This window comes from Notolepis coatsorum (genome assembly GCF_963971535.1).
Source record: "Notolepis coatsorum genome assembly, chromosome: 6".
NCBI classification, from domain to species: Eukaryota; Metazoa; Chordata; class Actinopteri; order Aulopiformes; family Paralepididae; genus Notolepis; species Notolepis coatsorum.
In genome coordinates, this window is record NC_140170.1 from 24,730,869 (window position 1) to 24,744,745 (window position 13,877).

Consider the following 13,877-nt stretch of genomic DNA (forward strand, 5'->3'; position numbering starts at 1 on the left):
GAGGCGTACAGGTCCTGGAGAGATGGCAGATTGCAGCCGATCACCTTCTCAGCAGAGTGGATGACACGCTGCAGCCTGCCTTTGTCCTTGGCTGCAGCGTACCATAGTGTGATGGAGGTGAGGATGGACTCAATGTACCTATAAATACTAACTAGATAGTTGATGATAAACATTTAATTTCATTATCTGAAATATTCTCAAATCTAATTGTTTTACCCCAAGCACCCCAGACACAAACTTTGGTTACAATTTTAATACTTTTCTAGAGGTTTAAATCGCTGGGGTGAAATTTACCTCAAGGAAACCAAATGTAATGTAAATTGTAAATTTGAGGATAGCAGGATGTTAAATGCACAGAACATTACTTTAGCCTTTCCTGAGCTAGACATTATCAAACAGATCTATAAGCAGATGTATGGATGTCTGGCATCTTTATGGCATGGCAGCTAAAGCTTCTTTGGGTTTAGTGTCTGTGGCTGTGCAGGGATTCATGGGAAAAGAAACGGGTTGGTACGTAATGAGCTGCTGGAGTTAAAATGACTTGTACCTGAGGCCTGCCTGGACACATGACATCTGTGGACCTGATGATGAGTACCAGTCTTCTCCTGACATATAAAATCAGTTTTTCACATTAGGATCTAACATCCCAACAGGCCATCTTGTTTATGGTTTGATTCAGTTTTAGTAGAATGTGAAAGACATGATGTGACATACTATAAAATCAGTTTATTTACAGTGCAATGAAATAGTTCTGGATTACTGTACAGTTCAAAGTAATCTTTACCTTCTGTTTGGTATCCACAGTTTAAAACCCGAGTTTTCCCTCTTGTCTGACACCTACTCTTAACACTTTGAGTGCCAGCAGGGGGCGCACGGGTTGGCTCTGGATTGCCAATGCTCTATTCAATGAGAGCGAGCACATTTGCGAACGCATAAACTATATCTTAAATTAGTGGGTCTAATACGCCCGTCGCTTATCAATGACTTGTTTGCAGTCAACATTGTCGAAACGGATTTTTATTTTATTTTTTTTTTTTTAATCGGTTAATTTCCGTTTTATACCATCTTGAAAAACGCTAGTTTTTTTAAACGTCCAGAAAAAAGATATTCTGCAGGAATCGCGCTTTACTGTAATACACAAAACACGTAATTTTTCGGCCTATTTATGAATAGTTTTCAAATCAACGCTAGATTATCGATATGTGTACTTATGCACGCTAGAGAAGCGGGCTGAAAAATCAATTATCTTATTTTCTGATCAGCACACACACACACTCACAGCCACACACACACATATGGGACACGATGATATATAGGTGAAAAGAGCTCTGATTATCCCAAGACTGGTAAAATAGATTCCTTACCTCAGATCAGATGTTCTCCAAAAAGAATATTCCAATTCATGATCGCCATTCCAAATATCGATCGCGTTTATTGATCCAATGCTGGGTACTGGTAACACATATTCCACGCTGTTCTGCGGCTCGGCAATGAGTGGGATCGTCTCCGGTTACATGCCTGACAAGTCAAATGTGGAATCCGGACTTTTTTTCCATCAATTTCATTCAGTCCAATCCAATGGGGTGCAATACCATCCGGAGAGACGATAGGGGGCGGTATTTTCCCTGTTCGAGCCAGACAGATCCCCACTGGTAACGTGAGGCTAGATTGATGAAAAATGTATGGAAATCGATAAAAAAAAAAAACAATTAAATAACGAGATTTCTCGTTCTTGGCACTCAAAGTGTTAATGGTTTATATGGTATATATCAGTAAACACAATGAGTTTGATAAGCGATTGTTTTGACAAGGACCCCACAGAGATGCAAATATTCGATTCGAATCCAGGTACTTTCTGTGTGGAGTTGGCATGTTCTCCCTGTGTCTTTGTGAGTTTCCTCCCTGCAACTGACTGGGGAGCCGGGACGAGTGGAGAGCATGGAGCTCAACACTTAGTCTGATTTCGAATAAGGGGGCCAGTACTCCGGTCTCCCTGGAGGTCGGGGGCAGCTCCTTTAACTTGCGAGGCCGGGAGAGTGCTTAAGTTTGGGGTAGCCGGGACGAGTGGAGAGCATGGAGCTCAACACTTAGGCCCCGTTTAGACGGAAACGCTAGCAGGTGAATCCGCAAAAATATTTTTACAGATGTGCCTTTCGTTTATACGGAAACAGCGTTTTTACGGGGTGAAACCGCAAAAAAGTGAGACTACCTTCCAGGGTGGAATTCCTAGAAACGCAAAAGCTTTGCGCTTTCGTCTAAACTATCAAACCGTATAAATCTGTTAAAACGATGACGAAAGGGTTGTCACGGCTCTGGTCGCGCGTACTGCTTACGTCACAGGTAGCAGGTATGCGCCAGTAGCCGAGACGTAAACAAAGCAAGTATGTCTAACTTATATCAACGGAGATCACCTGAAGGCTACATTGGCAGTACTTTTAACCCTTTCACTGCCACACGACAGAAGGTTACCCCTTTACTATCACACAACCGGCTGTCGTGTGGCAGTGAAAGGGTTAAATACACAAGAATCTGTCCCGCAGCGTGACTGGACCCACTGTCTGTGAGTGACTCTGCTTTGGTGCAATCACATTCCCCATCCACAGTCTGCGAATCAGAGGCAGAGTAGGGCGGGTCTTCACAGCACGTCATGTGACATATGCGCCAATCGTGTGACAGCGGGTCTCCGTCGTTACAGCGTCGTCTGCACGGAGAATTCCACTCCAAAACGCTCGTCTAAACGTAAAATTAAAAGTGAAACCGCAAGATGACTTTTGCGGTTTCTGTTCACAAAACGCTCGTCTAAACGGGGCCTTAGTCTGATTTCGAATAAGGGGGCCAGTACTCCGGTCTCCCTGGAGGTCGGGGGCAGCTCCTTTAACTTGCGAGGCCCGGGAGAGTGCTTAAGTTTGGGGTAGTCGGGACGAGTGGAGGGCCTGGTGCTCCTGGGCCCAAGGGGAAGGCTGGAGCGCATGGTGCTCCTGGGCCCAAAGGGATAGCTGTGCGCGCCACTTAACTTTAACTACCTTGATATTATCAGTATTACCCTGGTTAACTACCTTGATATTATCAGTATTACCCTGGTTAACTACCTTGATATTATCAGTATTACCCTGGTTAACTACCATGGTATTATCAGTATTACCCTGGTTAACTACCTTGATATTATCAGTATTACCCTGGTTAACTACCTTGGTATTATCAGTATTACCCTGGTTAACTACCTTGGTATTATCAGTATTACCCTGGTTAACTACCTTGATATTATCAGTATTACCCTGGTTAACTACCTTGATATTATCAGTATTACCCTGGTTAACTACCTTGGTATTATCAGTATTACCCTGGTTAACTACCTTGATATTATCAGTATTACCCTGGTTAACTACCTTGGTATTATCAGTATTACCCTGGTTAACTACCTTGGTATTATCAGTATTACCCTGGTTAACTACCTTGATATTATCAGTATTACCCTGGTTAACTACCTTGGTATTATCAGTATTACCCTGGTTAACTACCTTGGTATTATCAGTATTACCCTGGTTAACTACCTTGATATTATCAGTATTACCCTGGTTAACTACCTTGATATTATCAGTATTACCCTGGTTAACTACCTTGATATTATCAGTATTACCCTGGTTAACTACCTTGGTATTATCAGTATTACCCTGGTTAACTACCTTGATATGATCAGTATTACCCTGGTTAACTACCTTGGTATTATCAGTATTACCCTGGTTAACTACCTTGGTATTATCAGTATTACCCTGGTTAACTACCTTGGTATTATCAGTATTACCCTGGCTAACTTGTACTTGCTACTTCTTGAAGTACTCTCCAGTCAGTCAACCCTGATACATCAAATGATCACAACACATCTGTGTCTTCATTCATCTTTTATTAACTATACATGTTCTATATATACTCATAAATCATTGCAGATTAAAAACAAAGCTTCTCCTACAACACTCAGTATCAATCTAAACAAGAAATATATATAAAACAAAAACAAAGCATTTAGTCATTTTCTTTACAAAAACTCTTCTCCTCAACATTGTTCCTAGTCAAACAATTAGCTGTTTTACAAATCATAATACCAGCCCTGCCTTCCATTTCCATCCCATAATACCAGCCCTACGCTCCTGTCCCATACTGACACAGGAGTGGAACAGGCTGTCAAATAAAGAGACAGACAGCCTGTCTTCCAGAGAGCCGTCAGGAAACAACAAACTGAAAAACAACAGTAAACAGTTACAGTATTTTGAGCTCAAACAGAACATGGGAACAGCCTCCTGAAACCTGTGGCTCGAGGGTGGAGAGACTTCTGTGGACTGACCTATAGAGCTGCTGGTCGCAGCTTAAATGAAAATACTGGGGGGGGGGGGGGGGGGGGGGGGGTCTACTGAGGGGTCTACTGGTACGCTCAACCGCATACTATGAGGTTGGGAAAAGATATAGACCAGAAAACGAATGACCAACAAAGTCGCGTTGAAGTCTTTACATTGTGAGCAGCTGTTTTCTAGCCCTGGGATGTCTCTCCCCCCCCCCCCCCCCCCCCCCCCCCCAGACTCAAAAACATACCAGCCACTCCTGTCATGTGGGGAATAGGACTCCAACAATCAGGCAGACAATTATATCCAACCCTCATAGTTAAAAAAAAATGCTGCAGTGGCTCAGTGACCAATAGGCGACTCGGCTCAATGAATACAGGGCCGATATTAAGAGAGAAAAAAAAAAGCCACAATGTGCAAAAAAAAAATACAACTGGGACCAAAACGGGTACAAAGCTACCCCCAACCACCAGGGGGCGATACTGCACTGTGGTACAAGCATAGCATGTTAGAGGGCGAGGGCAGTGGGCTGAAATGCTGCAGGTAAGTACAACTGGACTTCTTCAAAAGTGTATTAGTCCATAACAGAATGTTCTGGAACATGTGTGTGAGAAAGAGAAAGAGAGAGATGTCTTCCCTCAGCGCCGCGGGCCGTTCGGCCGCTGAAGAGGACCTGAGAGGAACAGACAGAAGGATCACAAGGTTAGGTGGAAGTCAAGGTTGTCCTTTATCACCACTACAGCGTGGAAGGAAACATTCAAGTGCAGGGGTGTAACGGTACACAGAAGCCATGTTTCGGTACGTACCTCGGTATTGGGGTCACGGTTCGGTACAACAGAAAAAAAATATTTATAATAATTATTATTAACACTTTGATTGCCTAAGGTTAAATTCATGATATACCATCCGTTGCCAGCTCTATTTAACATGGAGAAGTTCCCCTTCTTTGCAGGGCTATAACTTTTTTAATTCTATTGCTAGATTGCCATTATTAGGGCCCATTCAATGTCCTATATGTATTGTTCATGGTGTAGCAACGTTAAACTTTTTCATTCACATATTCATACTCTTTCTGCAGCTTTCTCCAGAACGTGATTTATAGCCCCAAATGCATTATATTGATGATGAAATACAGTTTGGTAGGAATCTGTGCGAGATCAAAAATTTCAATTGGACGTACTTCTAGAAGTTTCTACGTATCATCTGATGATGACCGGATGGGCGGGGGATCGTTTATAATTCCGTGGGCAGCGTTACATGATTCATCCAGAGTGGGTCATATGTTCATCAGAGCAGTTAGTAAAGAACACGTTAGAATATAACGCTGAATCTTACCGTGGCTTCCTCGCGCCGCTGACAGATGAGCGTGGAACAGATTTTTTTCTATTATGGGATGTAGAAATTCCCGATCCATTTCCAGGTTGTATAATAGTATATACCTCCAAATCATGTTGGTTTTTCGAGTTATTTCCACCGATCGATGTTCACTGTGTGAAGACTGAGTCTCTCTAGCATTAGCGAGTGCCCGGACCACATATGGAGTGAGTCCTGCCGGGTTAAAGGTTGACATCCGGTTTCGATCTGCCGATCGGCCACCAGATGGCGCTCTTGAACCTCTAGAGGATTGAGAGGAGATCAGAACTGTGTGTCAAGGCTGCAGAGGGGAAATATGATTCTGATCACAGATTTTTGAAATATTGATATCAAAGACGAGTTCCGGCGTCCTCGGCAACTTGAGCATGGCGGGGAATGACGAGTTCCGGCGTTTTCGGCAGTTAAAGTGTTAATATAAATCTTAATTTTTTTTTATTTTAATTCTTTTTAATATTATATTTATGATAATAATTATTATTATTAAATAGAATAATTTTCTATAGGCTTGCCGTGGTAGTCAGTGATACTGGTGTCATTCTGTGTTCAGGCATCCACTTGCCTACTGAACAATTTATCCTTGATAAGTTTCAGTTTCACTTCTAGAGAGAATTTAACTTCACGACGACGAGACTGAATACTAGAGAACAGATATTACAACAATGGCAGAGGATTATTTGGATTTAAACACAGTAGCAGACAGTTCAACTGGAGAGGAGCTCAGATGATCTGTCGGGAAAAGTATGTTTCTTTTTTTAATTTGATGAGCTGTGCCTGTGTCCGGTGGGGGAGAATGTTGATGTGTTTGTTGGCGTGTGTGTCGGCGACACGTGTGTGTGTGTTTCTTTACATTGGTTTCATTTGGTTAACGTTATTGGGCGAACAAGAAAACAAAAGAAAACTGTAAAATTGTAATGACCCTGCAGCTGTTCCAATGTAAATGTGCCTTTCTCCGTGCACTTTCGCCGCTCTGAAGTCTGACTCGGTGTGCCCGGCCACGCGCGCTGTTCTCGCACGGACCTCGCGAGTGCCTGGATGTGCGACTCGCGTGTGTGCGCTGTGGGCCGTATTTGCCATATGGTTGCGCGTACCGCACCGTGACGGCCGTACCGTAAATTCGCGGGACGAATACACGTACCGTTACACCCCTAGTCAAGTGTATCAACTATATTGAAATTACCTTTTTTAAATTGCCAAATTACAAGAGAACATTGCGATACTAGTATTACGTGTAAGATATTAGATTGTTTGGAATTAGGACCGTGGACTCGATGACATTAGTTTACATGGTGAGATGAGAATGTAATCAGACCCGCTGAAACATCTGGGACCTTATAGAATCACCCTGAGGACCTTATAGAATCACCCTGATGACCTTATAGAATCACCCTGAGGACCTTATAGAATCACCCCGAGGACCTTATAGAATCACCCTGAGGACCTTATAGACTCACCCTGAGGACCTTATAGAATCACCATGAGGACCTTATAGAATCACCCTGAGGACCTTATAGACTCACCCTGAGGACCTTATAGACTCACCCTGAGGACCTTATAGACTCACCCTGAGGACCTTATAGACTCACCCTGAGGACCTTATAGACTCACCCTGAGGACCGTATAGACTCACCCTGAGGACCTTATAGACTCACCCTGAGGACCTTATAGAATCACCCTGAGGACCGTATAGAATCACCCTCAGATGCTTTGTGTTTAACGCAATAGCTGGAATAGTTTCTATTCCATTATTTTCTAATTTGGTGTGAACATTCATGACCTCTACAGGAAGAACTATTGCTTTTGGTGACCCTGTGACCTTTTCTCAACTCCCAACATCAGGCCTAACCTTCAATAAGGTCCAAATAAGTCAAGTCAAGTCAAGAGTTTTATTTGTCACAGCATACAAGGCATACAGTGAAATGCAGGGGGTCATGCCTGCAGCGATTGTGCAATAATACAAGTAATAAGAATAGGAATGAGAATAAGACATTTGTGCAATAATACAAGTAATAAGAATAAGACAGGTATATAATGTACATAAAGTTTACAAAAAGACATGCTAAGGTCCTGCGATAGTGCAATACAATGTTAGCTACGGATGAGACACTGGGTCTTATGTACACTACTATACAATGCTATACTATACAATCTACAGTTATACTATGTGTCCTTATGCTAACTTGCTATATCCATCTGTTTACTATACAAGAACCACTCCTGTTCTTTTTAATTTTTTAAAGTGACCTTTTCATTGTGAACGTGTGCAGCATGTGTGTGTGTGTGTTCATGCTAAAGTGACTGTTAGTGTGTGCGCGTATACAGTGTGTGTGTTGTGTGTGTGCTCATGTGTGCTTGTGTGTGGAGAGTTCAGTGTTCAAGACTCTGATGGCCTGGGGGAAGAAGCTGAGCCGAAGTCTCTCTGTCCTAGTTGCTGGTGTTCGCAGCAGCTTGAACAGGCTGTTATTGGGGTGGTGGGGGTCTTTCATTATTCTGCAGGCTCTGGATTTGCACCTCTTGTTATATAGGACCTGCAGGGGTGGTAGTGCAATACCCGTAGTACGCTCAGCTGAGCGCACCACTCTCTGTAGGGCCTTCTTGTCCTGTGCCGTGCTGTTTCCATACCAGGCAGTGATGTTTCCAGTCAATATACTCTCTACAGCTCCGGAGTAGAATGACTGGAGTATCTTCCCCGATACTCTGAACTTCCTTAACTGTCTCAGGTGGTAGAGGCGCAGCTTCGCCTTCTTTACGACTGAGTCTATGTGTGTTGTCCATGTCAGGTCTTCTGAGATGTGGACCCCCAGGTACTTGAAGCTGCTCACCCTGTCCACGGTAGCCCCGTTTATCCTCAGTGGTGTGTGTGTCCCTTGCGGTGTTCTCCTAAAATCCACGATCAGCTCCTTGGTTTTACCAATGTTCAGAAGCAGGCTGTTGTCCTGGCACCAGCGTTCCAGTACCTCAACCTCCTCCCGGTAGGCCTTTTCGTCGTTGTCAGAGATCAGCCCCACCACCACTGTGTCGTCCGCAAACTTCACTATGGAGTTGGAGCTGAACTTGGCCACACAGTCATGTGTGTAGAGTGAGTACAGCAGGGGGCTTAGAACACAGCCCTGGAGGGACCTGATGCTCAGGGTGATGGTGTTGGAGGTCTGACCCCCCAGCCTGATCGCCTGGGGCCTTTCACTCAGAAAGTCCAGTATCCAGGCGCTCAGAGCGGAGCTCAGACCTAGCTCGATCAGCTTGTCCACCAGTCTGGTGGAGACTATGGTGTTGAACGCTGAGCTATATTCAATGCACAACAGTCTCACATAGCCCCCCATTCTGGCGGTCTAGGTGAGAGAGGGTGCTATGTAGTACTTGAGAGACCGCATCGCCAGTGGACCTGTTTGGCCTGTATGCAAATTGCAAAGGGTCCATATCACTGGGGAGGGAGGCACAAATGTAATCCTTAACCAGCCTCTCAAAACATTTCATGGCCACAGAGGTGAGTGCCACCGGTCTGTAGTCATTAAGACCTGTTGGGGAGGATTTGTTTGGTACCGGTATTATAGTGGACACCTTGAAGCAGGCAGGGACCACAGACTCAGCCAGGGATAGATTAAATATGGTGGTGAACACTGGGGCTAGCTGGTTAGCACATGACTTAAGTATACGTCCTGTTATCCCATCTAGGCCAGCTGCCTTTCTGGTGTTCACCCGCATAAATGCTCTTCTAAGTGTATCTCTGGAAATGGATATGGACCAGTAGCCAAGCTTAAAAATCCGGGAGAGGTGTTTTTGGCCAACAGTTAGGCTAGCTGGTCCGTATCTGCCTCCATTTACATTTAGTCATTTAGCTGAACGTTTTTATCCAAAGCGACTTACAAGTTCTGTACGACAAGTCAGCAGGAAGGGTACAACTCTTTCAAGCAGTGTTGAAACTTGGGTGCTGCAGTGTTGAGTGCATAGTAGTAAAGACATTAGTATAGTAGGATTAACAGATTGCAGAATGGGTACAGTACAATACAGTACAGCTCAATACATACAATTGTTAAGAGATGCAGACCAGAGAAAGACTTTCGTCTCGTTTACATCGGGGTCCCCCATTTTCAATTCATCATAGCGAGGAGGAGTGCATGATAGTATTGGACAGTAAGTGTTTTTTTCCATTTCGGTCAGTCAGCGGGGAGGATTTGGCCTTTGCGCTAAGCTAAGCTAGCTATCTACTGAACACACGGAGAGGAAATTGGTGTCCATCTTCTTGTCTGACTCTGGAGAAGGCGGTAAGTCCCCATAATGTTGCTGTGTACCTTTGAGAGTAGCATAAAGAACGTTGGTTTTATTATTTGACTGGACTGGGGGTCGTGGGCAGAAGATGAGGATCTGGGTGTTTCGGCCCCCGGCATCTTAAGTCTAGTTTAATGGTCGAGTCTGCATGGTGGTCACTGATGGCCATTAACCACCTGAGCACCAGACGGCGGGCCGACATGCAAGCGGGCACGTTGCGCCACTTTGCCCTCGTCTGTCGGCTCCGGGTTCAGTTTTCACAGATCAATCAATACATTGTTGGAAAGTTTAATTTGCCACCTTTCGATCGTCACCCCACTCGACCTATTGCGTGCTTCCAGTCTCGAGTTACAAGACAAAACATCCAACGAGTCATTTGACAAGTCATTTGGACAAGTGACTATGTCCGCTGATGGCGAAAATGATTGACCACCTTTGTAGCCAATGACATTCTGGAGCGAACGCTGTCCCATGCGAGGGATGATTGCAACGAGAAAGGGGTAGAAGAACCTGGGGAAGGTCTTTGTTTTGACTAGAGCCTCGGAATCAATGGAAGCAGACGGCCATTTTGGATAACCATGCTGAATTAACGCCAGTACACACATTACTAAAACCTTTGTGAAACACTCATTTTCCGTGGGATTGTTATAAACTTTGGACCTGTACTGTAGACTTCAGGCTATGGAACCGTTATTTTTTCCAGCTCCTACCTCTCAGCTGGAACTCAAAAACAGGCATCTGGCAACTCATGCATGTGCTATAAGTATAAAGTATAATAAATCGCAAATTACTTTGGGTATGCAATCGTCAGGCGTGTTATACAAAAGTAGCCACATTTTTGCCCGATGCATTATGTGGTTAAACTACAAGCATGGTCGTAGGTCCTCATCCCAATTCATATGTGGTTAAACTACAAGCATGGTGGGGTCTACGTGGTCCTCATCCCAATTCCCAAACGATACAAAAACAAAACATTTTACTTATTCAAGTACTGCAACGTTACATCAAACAGCCTTTCATTATACTTCAAGTACTGCAACGTTTTATCAACCAATGCTCATCTTTCCCATTTTGTCAGGTATTATGTCAGCAGAACTGGGTGGGGAAAAAATCCATACAGCAATATATCAAAAAAAATTGCGTTCCGATATTATATCGATATAGTGATGCCAGCTATTGATATTTAAAATAAATAAATAAATTCACAATCCCCATTTTACTGCAATAAAAATTATTAGAATGAGGTGAACAGACTACTGAAAATGGTATCTTATTAGTTAAAACAGATTATGTATATATTTGTATTGCAGATGTTAAGGTTTTCCATTGGGACATTGCAATTGAAAAAAGTAATAAATGGCAATATCGCAATACATAGTGACATTACAATATCGTGACTATATCACAATATATCACAATATAGTGACATTACAATATCGTGACTAATATTGTGAAAATATATCGCAATACATCACAATATAGTGATATTACAATATCGTGACTAATATTGTGAAAATATATCGCAATATAGTGATATTACAATATTGTGAAAATATATCGCAATACATCACAATATAGTGACATTACAATATCATGATTAATATTGTGAAAATATATCGCAATATATCACAATATAGTGATATTAAAATATCGTGAAAATATATCGCAGGGCCACTGGTGATTCCCATCCCTATTCATCGTTATTTACTACTTTATAATGACTAAATGTCATGTATGAGGGATGCGATTAGGACAAGACAAACAAAGAAATAAAACCACTGACCTGCTAGGCCCATGTGGAGGCTCTTTAGGGAGGGGGGGCCCCTGGGTCCCGGGTGGTACGGGGGGGCGTGGTGATGAGACAGCCCCCGAGGAGGAGGGGGGCCGTACGGGCCGTGTGAAGAGGGGGGGGCCGAGCGGAGCGGGGAGGCCATGAGGGGAGGGCCGGGGCATGGAGAGCAGAGGAGGGGGCTTGCTCTTAGGGGTAGGAGGCTAAGAGAGAGAGAGAGAGAGAGAGAGAGAGAGAGATAGAGAGAGAGAGAGAGAGAGAGAGAGAGAAAAAGACAGACACACACACACACAGAGACACACAGAGAGACAGAGACACAGAGACAAAGACACAGAGAGACAGAGACAGAGAGAGAGAGACAGACACACACAGAGAGAGAGAGAGAGAGAGAGAGAGAGAGAGAGAGAGAGAGAGAGAGAGAGAGAGAGAGAGAGAGAGAGAGAGAGACAAAGACAGAGAGACAAAGACAGAGAGAGACACACAGAGAGAGACAGAGAGAGACAGACACACACACAGAGAGAGAGAGAGAGAGAGACAGAGAGAGACAAAGACACAGAGACAGAGACAGACAAAGAGAGACACAGAGAGAGAGAGAGAGAGAGAGAGAGAGAGAGAGAGACAAAGACAGAGAGAGACACAGAGAGAGACAAAGAGAGATAGAGACAAAGAGAGACAAAGACAGACAGACACACACACATAGAGAGACACAGAGAGAGAGAGAGAGAGAGAGAGAGAGAGAGAGAGAGAGCAATGATCATTCTTCTGTTCTATGTCTCCACCAGCCTGTTCATAATCGCAATCAATTGCAAAACAATTCTCATTGCTTTGCTTTGGATAGTTTGTACCCCCCCCCCCCCCCCCCCCCCCGTTCAGCCTTCTTCAATACTTCACCAACAAACATACCAGTGAATGCACATTACCTTTACCATGATTGTATTAATAGTATTATGGTTGCACTGGGAAGCACCTCTCTAAAACAAGCTAGAGTCACCAACCCTGAACCCCGTGGTGATAGATAACCATCACCCTGTCTCTGCTCCGTCTCCTCTCTAAATCACTTGAGCGTGACGTATCCACCCTCCTAGACCCTAGTCAGTCAGGCGTCAGGACTGGTCACTCCAGAGACGGCCCTCCTAGCGGGCACAGAGCGGGTGTTCCCCAGGGCTCAGCCCTTGGACCCCTCCTCTTCTCTCTATACACCAAATCTCAATTTCCGCCGTTAACTAAAAACACACTTTTTCAAACAATAACTGAAACTGTGTTAGGCTTTCACACCGGCCGTGTCGGAGCCGGTTCCCGTTCACACCGGGAATAATTGGTTCGGAAACATGAAAAATCGGTGCTCAGTGTTTTCGTAGAGGGCCGAACTAAAGCCTCCGTCATGTTCCGAACCAATTGTTCCCGGTGTGAACGTGCCAGGCCGGTTCCAGATCACGGTGTGAAAGGCCTGTTTGACTTCGCTGCCAGAGTTGGACCCTCCTGCCGACTGGTACAGAATGTGTCAATCACTTTGGATTAAAGCGTTTCAGCTAAGTGACCAATGGGAACCAGATTGTGCAACTGTCCATGTCCAGCCATCAGACCATCTCAAGACACTGTCCAGCCATCAGACCATCTCAAGACACTGTCCAGCCATCAGACCATCTCAAGACACTGTCCAGCCATCAGATCATCTCAAGACACTGTCCATGTCCAGCCATCAGACCATCTCAACCACTGTCCAGCCATCAGACCATCTCAAACCACTGTCCAGCCATCAGACCATCTCAAACCACTGTCCAGCCATCAGACCATCTCAAGACACTGTCCAGCCATCAGACCATCTCAAGACACTGTCCATGTCCACCATCAGACCATCTCAAGACACTGTCCAGCCATCAGACCATCTCAAGACACTGTCCATGTCCACCATCAGACCATCTCAAGACACTGTCCATGTCCACCATCAGACCATCTCAAGACACTGTCCATGTCCAGCATCAGACCATCTCAAGACACTGTCCATGTCCACCATCAGACCATCTCAAGACACTGTCCATGTCCACCGTCAGACCATCTCAAGACACTGTCCAGCCATCAGACCATCTCAAGACACTGTCCATGTCCACACATCAGAC

General features: G+C 44.4%; 1 long non-coding RNA gene across 1 annotated transcript; it reads right to left on the reverse strand.

Annotated features, from left to right (window-relative positions):
- Window positions 1–3,884: 3,884 nt before the first annotated feature.
- Window positions 3,885–11,949, reverse strand: LOC311231152. Its single transcript, XR_014619852.1, has 2 exons — window positions 11,755–11,949; window positions 3,885–5,007 (listed from the first exon to the last, which is right to left on the reverse strand). It is a non-coding gene; the product is annotated as an uncharacterized lncRNA (long non-coding RNA).
- Between the last annotated feature and the right edge of the window lie 1,928 nt (window positions 11,950–13,877).